The 14,563-nt window shown below is 39.8% G+C and overlaps 1 long non-coding RNA gene across 1 annotated transcript; it reads left to right on the plus strand.

The window, feature by feature from the left end:
• Positions 1-4,406: 4,406 nt before the first annotated feature.
• Positions 4,407-14,006, plus strand: LOC141411319 (uncharacterized). The gene is made up of 3 exons (XR_012436091.1): positions 4,407-4,559; positions 11,711-11,765; positions 12,832-14,006. It is a non-coding gene; the product is annotated as an uncharacterized lncRNA (long non-coding RNA).
• The last annotated feature ends 557 nt before the right edge of the window (positions 14,007-14,563 follow it).

The raw sequence follows: 14,563 nt of genomic DNA on the forward strand, positions 1-14,563 counted from the left end.
ACCAGCTTCAAAAAAAAAGTATACTTCTTTCTGTTAGCTTTCAAGATTGCCTAGCCACTTGTGTATCTGTATTCTTCATATGAATTTTGTATAGACTAGAATTTTCTTTAAAAATGTACTTCGCCTTTATCTTCCCCACTCTGAAATGCAGTAGCTTGCACACCTAACAAATGGTGTTTTCACTAGGTGTATAAAGCTAACTCCCCTAAATTCATGGTCATTCCTAGACAAGGGAACATGTGCCCTGTGGAATTATATTCTACTTCAGGATTATATTTGCTTCAGTGCCTCTAATTCTGATAGAAACATTTTTCTGTTTTTCAGTGTTCCTGAAGAGGCAGAATAATGCTATTAATGCAGAATTTTTAAAACTGTAGGAAAATTTCATTAAAAACTACCCTGAAGCCCATTTTTAATTAGCACTCTAGTACTTTTTGAGTACTAAAAACCTCAGACATAATGCCTCATCCCAGATGTCTCAGAATTTAGCCTTGTCACTTATTCATTCAGCAAATATTTTCTAAGGTCCTATTACATAGCTGTTATTGTCTCCAGGGATAGACTGGATTACTCATGGAAGAGAAGAGACAATGATTATTTTTATTTCATAGACTAAGGAACAAAGGCACAAGAAGAAAAGTCTGTTTAGTTAATTTGATTCAATACCAGTTACATCTTCTGAGTGCTTGCAGGGATTTTATGGCAGACTGTAGTGTGATATGTTAACTGCTTTGGGATGTCAGTACAGAAGATAAGGAAGAGAGGCATTCCCCTCAAAGCTGACCATGTCTTTGGCCCTTGTGCCTACATCAGCTAGCACAGCCAGTGTTAGTTGAATAAAATTTTTTTGGTGTACTCACCAATCTAGGCCTGTTCTCTACTAGATGATTAGAATCCCTTGGGCTTTTATTTTAAAATCTATTCATATAATGCACTAAAATCACCCTTTGATCCCAGAATCTTTTGATTATATGGGAATATGGATTTTGCTACAGAACATGCAAGCCTTTTTCTTGGTACTAAGAAGAAAAATATTTTCTTAGTAACAGAAAACTTATCTCATAAATCCATATACTTACATTATTTGATAAACTTGGAACTCAGTTCACAGGTATTTAAAAAAACCAGAAAACCCAAGTAAGTTTGGTGTTTCCTATGTTTGGATTCTATTTTGGATTTAGATTAAAATTCCATCTGTATTTCCTAGATTCCCTTTATGATATTTGTCATGGGACTTTAAAGAATGTTCAGTTGGATGTAGATGATGTGACACAGCTGGGGAAATCAGGACCTATATCTGTCTTGGAAAATGCATGAACTATTCAAGTTAGTTGTTACCAATTTGATAAATTTTTATTGAGAATTAGCCATGAATCTAGCACCATTTTGAGGAAGAAGTATAATGAGGTAAAATAAAAAGAAACCACAAACAAATACATCAAGGTAATTCCATCCTTCAAAGAACACCTTGTAGTTCTGCTGAGAGTCAAACAAAAATTCAGTAAGCAGCAAATAAGATAACATAAAACATAAGCCATTGTACCTTATAAAATATTGGTATGAGGGGAGGAAACAGTAAGTGACAGGAACCATGAGAGGAAATAGGACAGGATTATGGGATTTACAGTCAAATAAATCTTGTTATGAAATTCGAGTTCTACTATCACTAAGTAGACATGTAACCTAGGCCAGTGACTTAAACTATAAACCTGTTTTTTATTTGTGAAACTGGGGTATTTATGACCTTCTTCCCAGGTTATTACAAATAAAAGACAAGAATATGCATTTCATTTGTAAAGCACAAATGCTTGCAACATAGGGGACTCAATAAGGAAAACTACTTTTATGATTAATAAAATCAAAGGAACTGTGTTCAACTACACTTACCAGAAACATAGTTACGAATTATCATAGAAAACAATCCCTAACTTCCATGTGATAGACATTTTGCTAAGTATGTCCCATGCATTTTCTGACACAACGCTTACACCAATTGTAAGATAAGTATTATCACTTCCATTTTCTAACAGAAAAGTCAAACATCCATAAAAGTTGATTAGGTATTCTAAACTTTCACAACTAGTGTAATCTGGGTTTAAATAGGCCCTACATGTGATAGACATTAGGCAAGTTTAATCCACATTCAGGGTCAGAATTTGTTCTCTGAAATTTGAATGCTGCCATTGCTGTTATGAACATATTTAGCCGACCTTTGGACTTGAATTTTCAGAATGAATATTATTTCACAGAACAAAATCTTATTCTACAGAGCCAGCTTGATAATGGACTGTAGTGTATGTTCTGTAGTGCAGTTGGATATTGAAGCATAGCCTGGCCGTCTGTGGCTATTGCTGACCTCAGCTTCCTGGTTCAGACCCTAGACCACAGTCTGCAAAGGCCTGCTCTGAGGACCCCAGGGCTCTCCATACCAGTGCTCCTCTTAGCCTGCCAGAGGTATCTGGTCAGGCCATCAATGAGATAAGAAACAATGAAGAAAGCTCTACATGTAGAGAAGAACTAGAAACCTTGTCCAGAAAGCACATTAAGATGGGAAAATCAAATCAACTCCATGAAAGACTACTATAAAAAGGAAACAGAAATACAATAAAACCATTTCAGCTAGTGAATATTCTTCTTCTATAACCAACAATGAAGTGGAAGAAAACTGTTAACAAATTCCTCCAAATTGAATTAATATTCTCTTATAAGTCTTTTGGGATATTAGAAATATCTGCAGTCAAAAATTCTAAAACCAAGAACAGATAAAACAGGCAATTTGCAGGAAGCCTATAAGTTACTAAGCTCAGAAAGAAATTCAAGAATAAACCTAAAGTGGGCAAGAGAAAGCAAAGTTAAATGGAAGTCTGATAATGGACATTAAGGTAGGAAAACAGACCAAAAAAAAAAAAAAAAGTACAAAGGATGAGAAGAAAAGTGATGTGATCAGTAGGCAAAGAAGATCCAGTACCTTTATAATAAAGTTTCTGAAGAAGAAAAATTTAAAAAAACGGAAAGGAACTAATATTTAAAGCTATAACAAAATATATTATTCTACAAATAAAAAGAAAACATAAGTCTTCTTACTAAAAAGGCTGACCAGGTCCCAGAATTTAACCTGGAAATGATTTTCAATGTCAAAGAGAAACCTGTGCTCTCCTGTTTACTGCAGTGTTATAATGCCAAGACCTGGAATCAACCTAAGTGTCCATCAGCTGTTGAATGGTTAAAGAAAATGTGTACATATATACAACAGAGGACCATTCAGCCATATAAAAGAATGAAATCTCATTTATGACATCATGGATGGAAATGAAAGACATTATATGAAGTGAAATAAGTTAGACAGAAAAATGCTGCATTATGTGTCAATTAAAAACAAAATGAGAAAAATGTCTTTCAAATTGAAAGCTAAATCTGATCCTATACCATATACATGGAACATATAAAGTATCTCTGTCTCAAGCTGAATTGGCAGACCACGGGCTTTTTAGACCCACTCGTGCTAATTCCCTACAGAACTACTCAGAGTGAATTGTGTTTTGTTGTCGGGTCTTTATATAGGATTTATTAAGACTTCTCTTCTATTGCCAAGTTTTTTTTAAATTACAAATGCATGTTGAATTTTTATTTAACATTTTTCTGTATGAGTTGAGATTATCACATGATTTTATCCCTTAAACTATTTTAATGTTGAATAATATTAATTGATTTTTTTCTGCTAAATCAATTTTGCATTCCTTGGATAAATCTAAAAAATGTATTTAATTTTCTTTATTCTGAATTTATTATGACAGTTTATGCATTTGTTTTTATAGGTATAATTATCTTTTTCCCTGCCCTTGTTATGTATTGCTCTAATGGTTTATCTAGGCTCTTAAAGGAATTGAGGGATAAATTCTCTTTCCTTATTCTGAGAGATAATATATAAAAGATTAAAATGATTCATTCTTTAAGCATTTGATGGAAATCACCAGGCTGTTTTTTTGTTGGTTGGGGCCTAGTTTTCTTTTTTTTTTTTTAAAGGTAATTTTAATCATGGGAGGATTTAAATGAGGATTCAATTTCTATTTCTTCTAGAGTCAGTTTTGGTAAGTTCTATTTCTTAAGAATTTATTTCATCTAAGATTTAAAATGTACTAGAAAGTTTGTTGTGATATTCTCTTGATATCGCTTAAATAGCTGGAACATCTGTAGTTGTGATAGTCAATCCTGATTGTCAGTCTGATTGGATTGTGCGATGCCCAGGAGACTAGTAAAGTACCCCTCTGGGTGTCTGGGATGGGGCATTTCCAGAGAGAATTAACTAAGAGAGGAAGACTCGCCCTGAATGTGGGTGACACCATCCCATAGGCTGGGGGCTCAAAAGGAATGAAAAGAGAAAAAGAGAATACCTACTAACACAGGCATTCTCTTTTCTTGCTAACTGTCCACTTCTTTGCTGCCATATGGAACCATCGTTGCTCCTCCATTCCCTCTCTGCCTTGATGCTGTGTCTCACCACAGCCCAGAGCCAATGGAGCCTGCTGATCATACTGACACCTCTGAAACAGTAAGCCAAAGTAAGTCTTTTCTCCCTTTCAGTACTTCTCTCAGGAATTTTGTTACAGCAAGGATATGTCTGAATAACACACTAATGCAGTAGCGATGTCCACTTTTTTATCCCTAATATTAATATTTATTAGCTCATATTTTCACATTCTTTAGCTTCTTCTTACTTGATCTTACCAAAGATTATCCTATTTCATTAGTGGTTTGTTGTTGTTGTTATGGTACTGGGGTTAGAACTCAGGGCTTCACACTTGCTCAGCAGGTGCCCTACTGCTTGAGACATGGCTTCAGCCCTTTCTGCTCTGGTTATTTTGGAGATAGGGTCTCTCTGTTTGCCTAGGCTGGTCTGGATTGTGGGCCTTACATCTTAGCTTCCTCCTGTAGCTGGGATGATAGGCCTGCACCTCCATGCATAGCTTATTTCCATTGAGATAGGCTCTTACAAACTTTCTTTGCCCAGACTGGCTAGAAACTGCCATCCTCCCAATCTTAGCCTCCCACGTAGCTATTGATTGAGAAGGGTCTCACAAACTTTTTGCCTGAGGTGGCCTAAAACCACAATCCTCTGGATCTCAACCTCCCAGGTAACTAGGATTACTGGCATGAGCCACAAGTGCCTATCTATTTTATTAGGGTTTTTAAGGTACCAAGTTTTGTCTTTGGTGTTTCTCTGCATTTTTCTATAACATTAAATCAGCTCTGTATTAATTCTCAATGCTGTGTAACAAATGACTGCAAACTGAGCAGTTTGAATGACATCATTTATTATCTTAAATCTGAGAATACATTACTCAGCCCAGGGTAAGGTATGGATTGCTCGGATCAGGGTAGAACCATGCTTAAATGAAGGTGCTAGCAATAGGTAGCTGTTAGACATCAACAGTGGGGATATCCAAAGGAAACCTGAAATGGAAGATTCATCGGGGCCTTCAGTGCTTGAGGGGGAAAAATGTTAGGTAACAGGTAAATCTGGCTATGAGCCAAGGAAATGTAAGTGTGTGTTGGTACATGCCTAGCAACCCATTGTTCTCTAGAGCTGAAACAACCAGATGCAAAGAAATTACACTCCATCCTTCCAGTTACTGAAAACAAAGGTAAAGACTTCCAAAGTCCACTGCCCAGGATCTAGTTCAAACTGGTTGGAGTGACCAAAATTTACCTTTGGGCCATTAACATGTTATTTGGATCTAGTTGTAACTGCAGATTTTCTTTCCCCACTGGTTTTCTTAGGTGATCATGGGAAATCAATGCACCAAATGATTCTTGAGGCATGCCATAATTCTTGTACAACTTCCATGTCAATCACTCCCCATAGGCTGGTCCCAGGGAGGGAGTTAAAACTCCAAGCCCTTCATACCTCAAAAAAAAAAAACCTGTGCTAGGATAGAGCATATCATCTGCAAATAGGAACAATTTGACCTGTTTCTTCTCTATTTGAATCCCTTGTATTTCTTTTTCCTGTCCTGCTGCTCTGGCTAGGAATTCCAGCACTGTGTCAAATAAGAGTGGAGAGAGTGGACATGTTGCAGGAGGGCTCAGAGACTGAGGGGGCACCAAAACTTTTGGGAAGCAAGTTTATTAAGCAAACCAAGAGCAACTCAGTGGACTCGTGTCCAAAGGCTGAGCCCTGAGAACAAAGGGGCTTTCCTTATATACCATTTAGAGCAGTTTACAGAAACATGTGTGTGGGGGGGTACAGCTTGTCCCATACATTATCACATGTTATTTCATTGGTTGTTTTAACCTCTGGGGTGACATGGCCCTCCTCTGGTCTCCAGGTAACAATCCCCAACTCTGGTTTTCCTTTGTTTCACTGTAACACTCATTAATCTCTCTTTCCCCTCCCTGTCTTGCTGTCACATTCCCCCTCTTTGATGCTTGGACCAACTTCTGGATCAAAGAGCATCATCTTGATAGGGACCACAGTACCGGGGGATTAGGCAGAGTAACACCAGGCATGCTTTTAAGACAAGGAATGTTGTCCCTATTAAGGTCTTGAATCCACCTGGGTTGAGAACCAGCTCCTAATAGGTCATGGGACTTTATCCCTTTCAGGTCTGCACAGGGACATGGGCAAGCTCTTTATCTTGTTGGTAATCTCTTTAATTACTTTTTCTCATCATCAACCTGTGAACAGCGGTTACTCAGATTGAGATTAAGTGCTACTGTAGCCAGCGGGTGAGGCTTCGTGAGATTGGAAGCCCCCACCACTGAGTCGCCTGAGTAGCACCATTGTAAAACTTCTCTCCCAAGCAGATCAAGTCCCTACTGGGGTGGAGAATTGGCTTTTTGGGTGGGAGATACCGTAATTCCCAATAATAGATGGTTTTAGGAGCCAAATGCTCTCCCCGTGGCTGGGGGAGTGGTTTCATTAAAGGGCTCCTGTGGGTTTAGCTCCTTTGCCTCCCACGGCCAGTGGTCTCTCATGTTCGTCCTCCACAAACATAACATGAAGCTGCATCAGAGTTTGTGCTATGGACTCAGAGAGTGAGAGGAACAGGTTTTTGGTTGTAGCTGAGATGGGAAACTCACTTCGTGTCTTCTTGTAAGAAGAGTGAAAGGCTTGATATGAGGAGCTCTCATGAGTGATCATGAGTTGAAAATGCAGCAAAGTACTAGGGTCTGTTTTCTTTCCGTAGATGAAAATGTCAAAGTTTTTCCCAACTTCCCAGCCTGTTTCATTGAGGTTTAAAATAGTGAAATTTACAGGGTTACAGGTGCCAAGAGTGCAGTCGGGAGTTGCTTTCCTTTTTGTAAAAGAGTGGCAGTTCCATGTGGGGTATGGATTCCCCTTTTAGCCAAGTTGCCCACCTTTCACAACCCTAATAAGGCCAGTAGTGGTGTTCATAGTACACACAACCGGATGTCCCACTGTTACCATTTGGGCTTATATACTTGTCATTTAACCTGTAGGTCCTTTCCCAGGCTAAGGCCTGGTGTCTTTAGCTATTGCGGCACACGCATCAAAGTACATTGACACAGGTGTGTTGGGTCATTAACCTGGGTGCGGTTAACGAGCTTCCCAATGCCGGTGAAGCTCTGGACCTCTCGCCATTGCTCTCGAGGGCAATAGATGGGGTTAAACAGATACACTGACCATCATGAAAGCACACTGAGTAGGTGGTATGGCTGTGGTGCATGACCCAACAATGGTGCCTGCACAAGAATAGTAAGTAAGGGAAACCAGAGTTTTGGTAACAGCGTTCCCTGCTTGGGTAGTGTGTGTACATGAGTCACAGTCCAAAGCCTGGGGGTTCCCAGGTAGAAAACTGACCAAGATTAGTAAGAAGAATACACAGAACGGACTTATCCTCAAAGGTGAGATGGGCGACTCTTCAAGCTTCCACCGTGTGTAGACTAGTCAGCTTCCAGAGTGACTAGAGCAGAGATGATGTCACATCATTCATGGTCTTCTGTTGTCGCCTGGGAAGTGGGGTTGTGTTGAGGCAGGGTGCTAGTGTTTTGCAAGTGATCTTGTATGGTGAGACCAGATCAGGGATGCACTCCCATTCAAGGGAAGCTGGCTTCACTCGGCTGTGGTGGATCCAGGGAACAATCTACCTTAACTGCAGTGGGGTGGACAAAATAACAAAAAAGAGCCCCTCCATTGGGGCTCTATGGTTGAACATCTCATTTCTTTACCCAAACAGTGTCCCCTGGTTTATAAGAGTGTGTGGGAGTTGTCAGGCTAACAGAGTCTTTCTCTTACCCAGTCACTGATTTGTGAGGGACAAATCAAGGGCTTGTATCTGTTGTCTCAGGGTGAGGTCACCTATTTTCTTAAGGTCCCCTCTCAGGCCCTTGACTAAAGCATTTCAAAAGGGGAGAGACCCGTCTGTTTGGTGGGGCTTGACCTCATCCTGAGCAAGGCTATGGGCAGTAATTGATCCCATAGTAGGTGGATCTCCTGGCATAGTTTTTTTAATTGTAATTTTTAGAGTCTTGTTTATACGTTTTATTTTTCCTGAACTCTGGGGGTGGTAGGCCATGTGTAGCTTTTAAGTTATGTTTAATCTCTTACCCATTAACTGTACTACCCTTCAGCCACAAAGTCTGGCCCATTGTCTGACCCAACAGCAAAGGTAATCTGAATTGAGGGATGATTTTCTTCAACAAGCACCTGGCCACTTTTTGGGCTTTCTCAGTCTGAGTGGGAAAGCTTTTTATCCATCCTGAGAAGGTATAGACAAACACCAGCAAACATCAGGGATTGTTTCTGGCTCACAGACTATACCTTTCATGTATTATCTTACTTATGCTGGAGAGCTTGGGGACATAAAAATGCTGAGCCAAGGTGGTCTCAAGAACTATTTGTTCTGAGTGAGTTCCTTCATGGAACTGCTTGACAAATATGGGAGCCAGTGACTCAGGTATGGCAATGGGGCCATCAGTAAACTTCCACCATCTGTTAGGTAGAAAATTTCCTCCTTCAGTCTCAAACCAAGCCTGTTCTTGTGAAGTGTGCCATAGGTCCCATTCAGATAAGGGGCACAGGAACAAGGAAGCTGTCAGGAGGCTGAGGTTTGTCCTCCTGTGAGGGCTGCTCACTTGGCTTCCCTATCAGCCTTTTGATTTCCCTGAACAGTTGCTGTCTCCCCCTTCTGGTGCCCTTGGCAGTGTATGACTGCTACTCGCTTAGGGGCCCATACATCTTTCAGTAATTTTAGAACTTTTTGTCCGTATTTAACAATTTTTATTCCTGAGTTAGAAGCCCCAACTGGCAGTGGTTGTGTTTTTAATGACAGCGTCCAGAGTCACTACTGCATATCCTGCAAAACATTGTCATTTTGGACAAAGCTGTTGCCATCCATGAAATACTCAACATCTGGAAGACTAATAGGCTGGTTGGTCAAGGCTGGTAAGCTGGAGAACACCTCATCCATAATCTCTAAACAGTCATGCTCTGGTGGGGCCTGAATTAATCCATAATAAGGTAGCTGGGTTTAGAGTCTTAATTACCTGTAGCTGGACATATGGGTTTTTACATAACATGCTTTGGTATTTGACCATTTGGGAGTTTGTTAACCAATAATTTTCTTTATTTTTCATGAGAGTCAAAACAGAGTGGGGAACTCAGACTGTGAGTTTTTGTCTCAAAGTAAGTTTGTCTGCTTCAACCACAAAGACAGCAGTAGCTGCCAGAGTGCATAGGCAGGGCAGCCAGCCTGGGGAAACTGCATCAAGTTGCTTTGATAAATAGGCCACCAGGCAGTGCCAGGAACCTAGCAGCTGGGTCAAGACTTCTACAGCTCCCAGTCTCTCATGTACACATAGGAAGCAGGGCTGTATCATACCTGGCAGAGCCAGAGCAGGGGCATTTAGGAGTGCCCTCTAAATTTTCTTAAAGGCCTTTTTTTTTGCTTTTCTCCCCATACCACGTGTTCCTGCTCTCCCCCCTTTGTGGCTTTATAAAGAGGTTTTGCTAAGAGAGAGTAATTGGGGATCCAGATCTGGTGGAAATCTACAGCTCCTAGAAATTCTCTAATCTGTATGGTAGCACATAAGGGGGGCGGGGACTCCTCAGGGTCCCCCATTAATATGGGTTTTTTTTGGCTTTTTACATTTTTCCCTGTACTTGGAAGCTGCTGCTGCCCTGGCAACCATAACTTTATGTGCTTTCTCTAGGTGGGGCTCTAGCCACATGGGCTGACTGAGGACTGCACTCTGCCAGCAGTCAATATAAGAAACCATGTTGGTGCTCCAGGCACCCCTACAACCACTTCAAAAACTCTATTGACTGTGACCTAATCTAATGACCCCTCCAAGGGCTATCCCACACCAAAAGCAGGCCAATCTATTTCACAGAAGGTCCTAAGCTTTTGGGAGTCAGTTTGACCCAGTAATCTCCATTAAATCCCCTCTTAAAATTCTAGGGGGGGTGTTCTTACTCTGACCTCCCCCCATTCTTCCCATTCACCAGACATCTAGACAGAGACAAAGACAGAAGTGATGAGGGCTGTGGAGAGGAGGTAAGGGGTCCTCCTCTCCAGCACACAGGGGAAAACAAATAACACTACTTGCTTCTTCTGTCTCTGGCTGCTCCCCTCACAGGGATTTAGGTATCTCTTGGCCATAGTGAGTTCATATAAGCCCTGGACAGTAGGCCTTGTTAGGGCTCACCCTAGACCATATGACTTCACCATGGACTCACAGATCAGGGCTCCACACTTGTTTCACAACCAGGCTATATCTCAGGCTTGCACTTTCACAACTCTCACACAACACAGTACTTCCACCCCACTCCCTGAACCTGAAAGATACGGTTTTACCCCCAAAAAGGGTATTACTCAGGTGCCTTGTGAGAGTTGATCAGACTCCTCTTCTGCCTCCTGAGGCAGTCCTGAATTTGAACCTGGGTTCTTACCAGTCTGATGAGTGAGCTCCCAGGTTGGTTCCTGAGCCTTTCCAGGTTCCTTTGTGCAACCAGAACTCACTTCCTCGGCTCATTGGAAGAGAGCTCCCTCCCCAGATCAACATGGTCCAGTAGCACCTGGCAGGGGCAGCCCTCCAGGCAGGCTGGGGACATTGAATCAGTGACAAGGAGATAAAAACACCACCCTCCAAATCTCAGGTGGGCCTCCAGAAATGTTGCTGGAGGGCTCAGACAGAGACTGGAGGGCACCAAAGCTTTCAGGAAGCAAGTTTATTAAGCAAGCCAGCAGCAACTCAGCAGACTCATGTCTAAAGGCTGAGCCCTGAGAACAAAGGGGGCTTTCCTTACATACCATTTAGAGCAAGTTACAGAATTGTCGGGGGGGTTGCGTGCAGATTGTCCCATACATAATCACATGTTATTTCATTGACTCTTTTAGCCTCTGGGGCAATGTGACCCTCCTCTGGTCTCCAGGCAACATTCCCCAACTCTGGTTTTCCTTTGTTTTACTTTAGCACTCTTAAATCTCTCTTCCCTCTCCCTGCCTTCCTGCCACAGACACCCTTGCCTCTTTCTTGATTTGTGACGAAATGGCTTCAGTTTTTCCCCATTTAGTACAATGTTGGCTATAGGTTTGTCATATACAGCCTTTATAAAGTTAAGGAATGTGCCTTCTGTTCCTAATTTCCTCAGAGCTTTTATCATGAAAGGATGTGGAATTTTGTTGAAGGTTATGATGATATGGTTTTTGTCATTGATTCTGTTTATGTGTTGTATTTTGCTTTATAGATTTGCAAATGTTGTAACACCCTAGCATCCCTGGAATGAAACCTACTTAATCATGGTATGTGATCTTTTTAATGCATTGTTGGATTCTGTTAAGAAGGATTTTATTGAGGATTTTTGCATCTATGTTTATCAGAGATATTGACCCATAATGTTCTTTCTTTTTTTTTTTTTGATGCATCTTTACCTGGCTTTAGTATTACAGTAATACTGGCTTGGTAGAATGTGTTTGGTAGTATTGTTTCCTTTTGTACTTTATGGAATAATTTCAGGAGCAGTGGTGTTAGTTCTTCTTTAAAGATCTGGTAGAATTCACCAGGACCTGGGCTTTTTTGTTGTTGTTGGAAGGTTCTTTTTAACTGCTTCAGTCTTACTGCTTGTTGCAGATCTCTTTAAGTTTTTTAATGACTTCTTGGTTCAATTTTGATGAGTCACATGTATCAAGAAATTTATCTATTTCTTCTTCATTTTCCAATTTGCTAGAGAATAGGTTTTTAAAGTATTCTGACATGATCATCTGAATTTCTTTGGTATCTTTTGTAATATTCCCTTTTCATCACTGATTTTTTAATTTGGGTGTTTTCCTTCTTTTTAATTTTGCTAGAGGTTTGTTGATCTTGTTTGTTTTTTTTCAAAGAAGCTGCTTTTTGTTTTGTTGATTTATTGTATTGTTTTTTTGGGTTTTCAATTCATTGATTTCTGCCCTGATTTTTATCTTCTTTTTCTGTCTATTTTTGGGTTGACTTGCTCTTGTTTTCATAAAAGTTTGAGATGTATCATCAGATTATCTGAGATCTCTTTAGTTTCTGATGTAGGTGCTCATGGCTATAAACTTCTCTTTTAAGACTGACTTTTCTGTGTCCCCCAGGTTCTGGTAAGTTGTAGTCTCACTTTCATTTGAATCTAGGAATTTTAAAATTCTTTCCCAGTCTCTTCATTGACCCATTGATCATTCCAAATGTGCTGTTCCATCCCCATGAGTTTGAATGATTTTGTGGTTTTCCTTGCCATTGATTTCTAATTTTATTCCATTCTGGTCTGTTAAGATACAGAGTATTATTTCAATTTTTTTGTATTTGTTGAAGTTTGCTTTATGACCTAGGATGTGGTCTGTTTTTTGACAGTATACATCTGACAAGGGATTAATAACCACAATATACAGGAAGCTCAAGAAACTAACCTCTCAAAGAATCAACAATCTGCTGGATAAACAGGCAAATAAATTGAACAGACAATTCTCAAAAGAAGTACAAATGGCCAATAATCATGTGAAGAAATGCTCAACATCCTTGACCATAAAGGAAATGAAAATGACAATGACATTGTGATTCACAGTCAAAATGGCTGTCATCAATAACACAAATAACAATAAATGTTGACAAGGATGTGGGGAAAATGGGACACTTCTACACAGTGGGAATGTAAATTAGTGCAACCACTATGGAAAGCAATATGGACATCCCTCAAAAAACTAAAAATAGAACTACCATAAGATGCAGTGATGCCGCTCCTGGGTATATATCCAAAAGTATGTGCTCCAGGATATGATAGAGTCACTTGCATACCCAGTGTGGAGTTTTATTCAGCCATAAAGAAGAATGTTGTTTGAAGGTAAATGGATGAAACTGGAGAACTTCATGTTAAGTGTAGTAAGACAGGCTCAAAAAGTCAAAGGTTGCATGTTTTCCCTCAAACATGCAAGCTAGACCTATAAGTTAAAAGTATATATAGATACAGGTATGATCATACACACACACACACACACATATACACACATATATGTAGTAAGAGTGAACAAAATTGTATTAGTGAGTCTGTCTGAGGGAACTATGGAAAGTGGGAGAGGTAAAGAAAATGTTAAAGAATGAAAAATATTAAAATAACCATCTCTATATGAATATAATATAATGCACTGTACTATAAGATGTTGAATATTAGTGGAGCATAGTATAGAGAACAAATAAGCAATGGGGGGTGGGGAAGAAGGGGTTAATTTGATTAAAGTATGATATATATACAGGCCCATACCAAGATGAAACCCCCTTGAACTATCAATGTATACTTTTTAAAAAATGAAGGACAGGAGGGAAAAACAGGTCTTTTCCAAGGGTGGTATGAGTGGAAGGTGGGTGGGCACAAGTAAAGGGAGAATGAGAGTGAATATGGTGGATGTATTTTGTATTCATACATGAAAACAGAAGAATGAAACTTGTTGAAATTGTTCTAAGAAGGGGAGAGAGAATAACTAAGATATATTGTTAACACATATGTAAATATCACAATGTATTCCATGTACAACTATTATATGCTAATAAAATTTTTTTTAACAGTATGTGCTAGTGTGGAAATAATTCTCATTCTTAACCTCTCTGGGACAACCCAGAGAAGATTTCAGCTCTAAAAGTGCCTTTCTGTTCTATTAAACTTCACTGCTCTTAATAAAATGTTTTTTTTAAGGATATATTCATTATGGGGGGGGTTCATAGTGACAATTCCAATTAGTCTTGTAGTGTGCATTACTTACATTGCCCCCATCATCTCTCCCCCTCAATCTCCTCCCCACCCCAACTAAAGCAATTGTCAGAAGTTTCTTAGTTCTGTTTCATATAGATATATGAAGTCCATCTACCATATACCATCACTTTAATCTCCTTCCTCCATCCCCCCCCACTAGTACCCTCCAACCCCCCCCACACTATACCTATTTTACAGCCTTGGTTTTCATTATTAATATTTAAGTTGATGTTCAAAGGTGTCTCAATGTATGCCCACTGTGGTTATACTTTGCTTTGGTCCATTCAACCCCTTCCATTACTCTCCTTTACCATTTTACCTCCCATCCTCCCCCTTCTTTTT

Source organism: Castor canadensis, chromosome 10, assembly GCF_047511655.1.
Source record: "Castor canadensis chromosome 10, mCasCan1.hap1v2, whole genome shotgun sequence".
Taxonomy (NCBI): domain Eukaryota; kingdom Metazoa; phylum Chordata; class Mammalia; order Rodentia; family Castoridae; genus Castor; species Castor canadensis.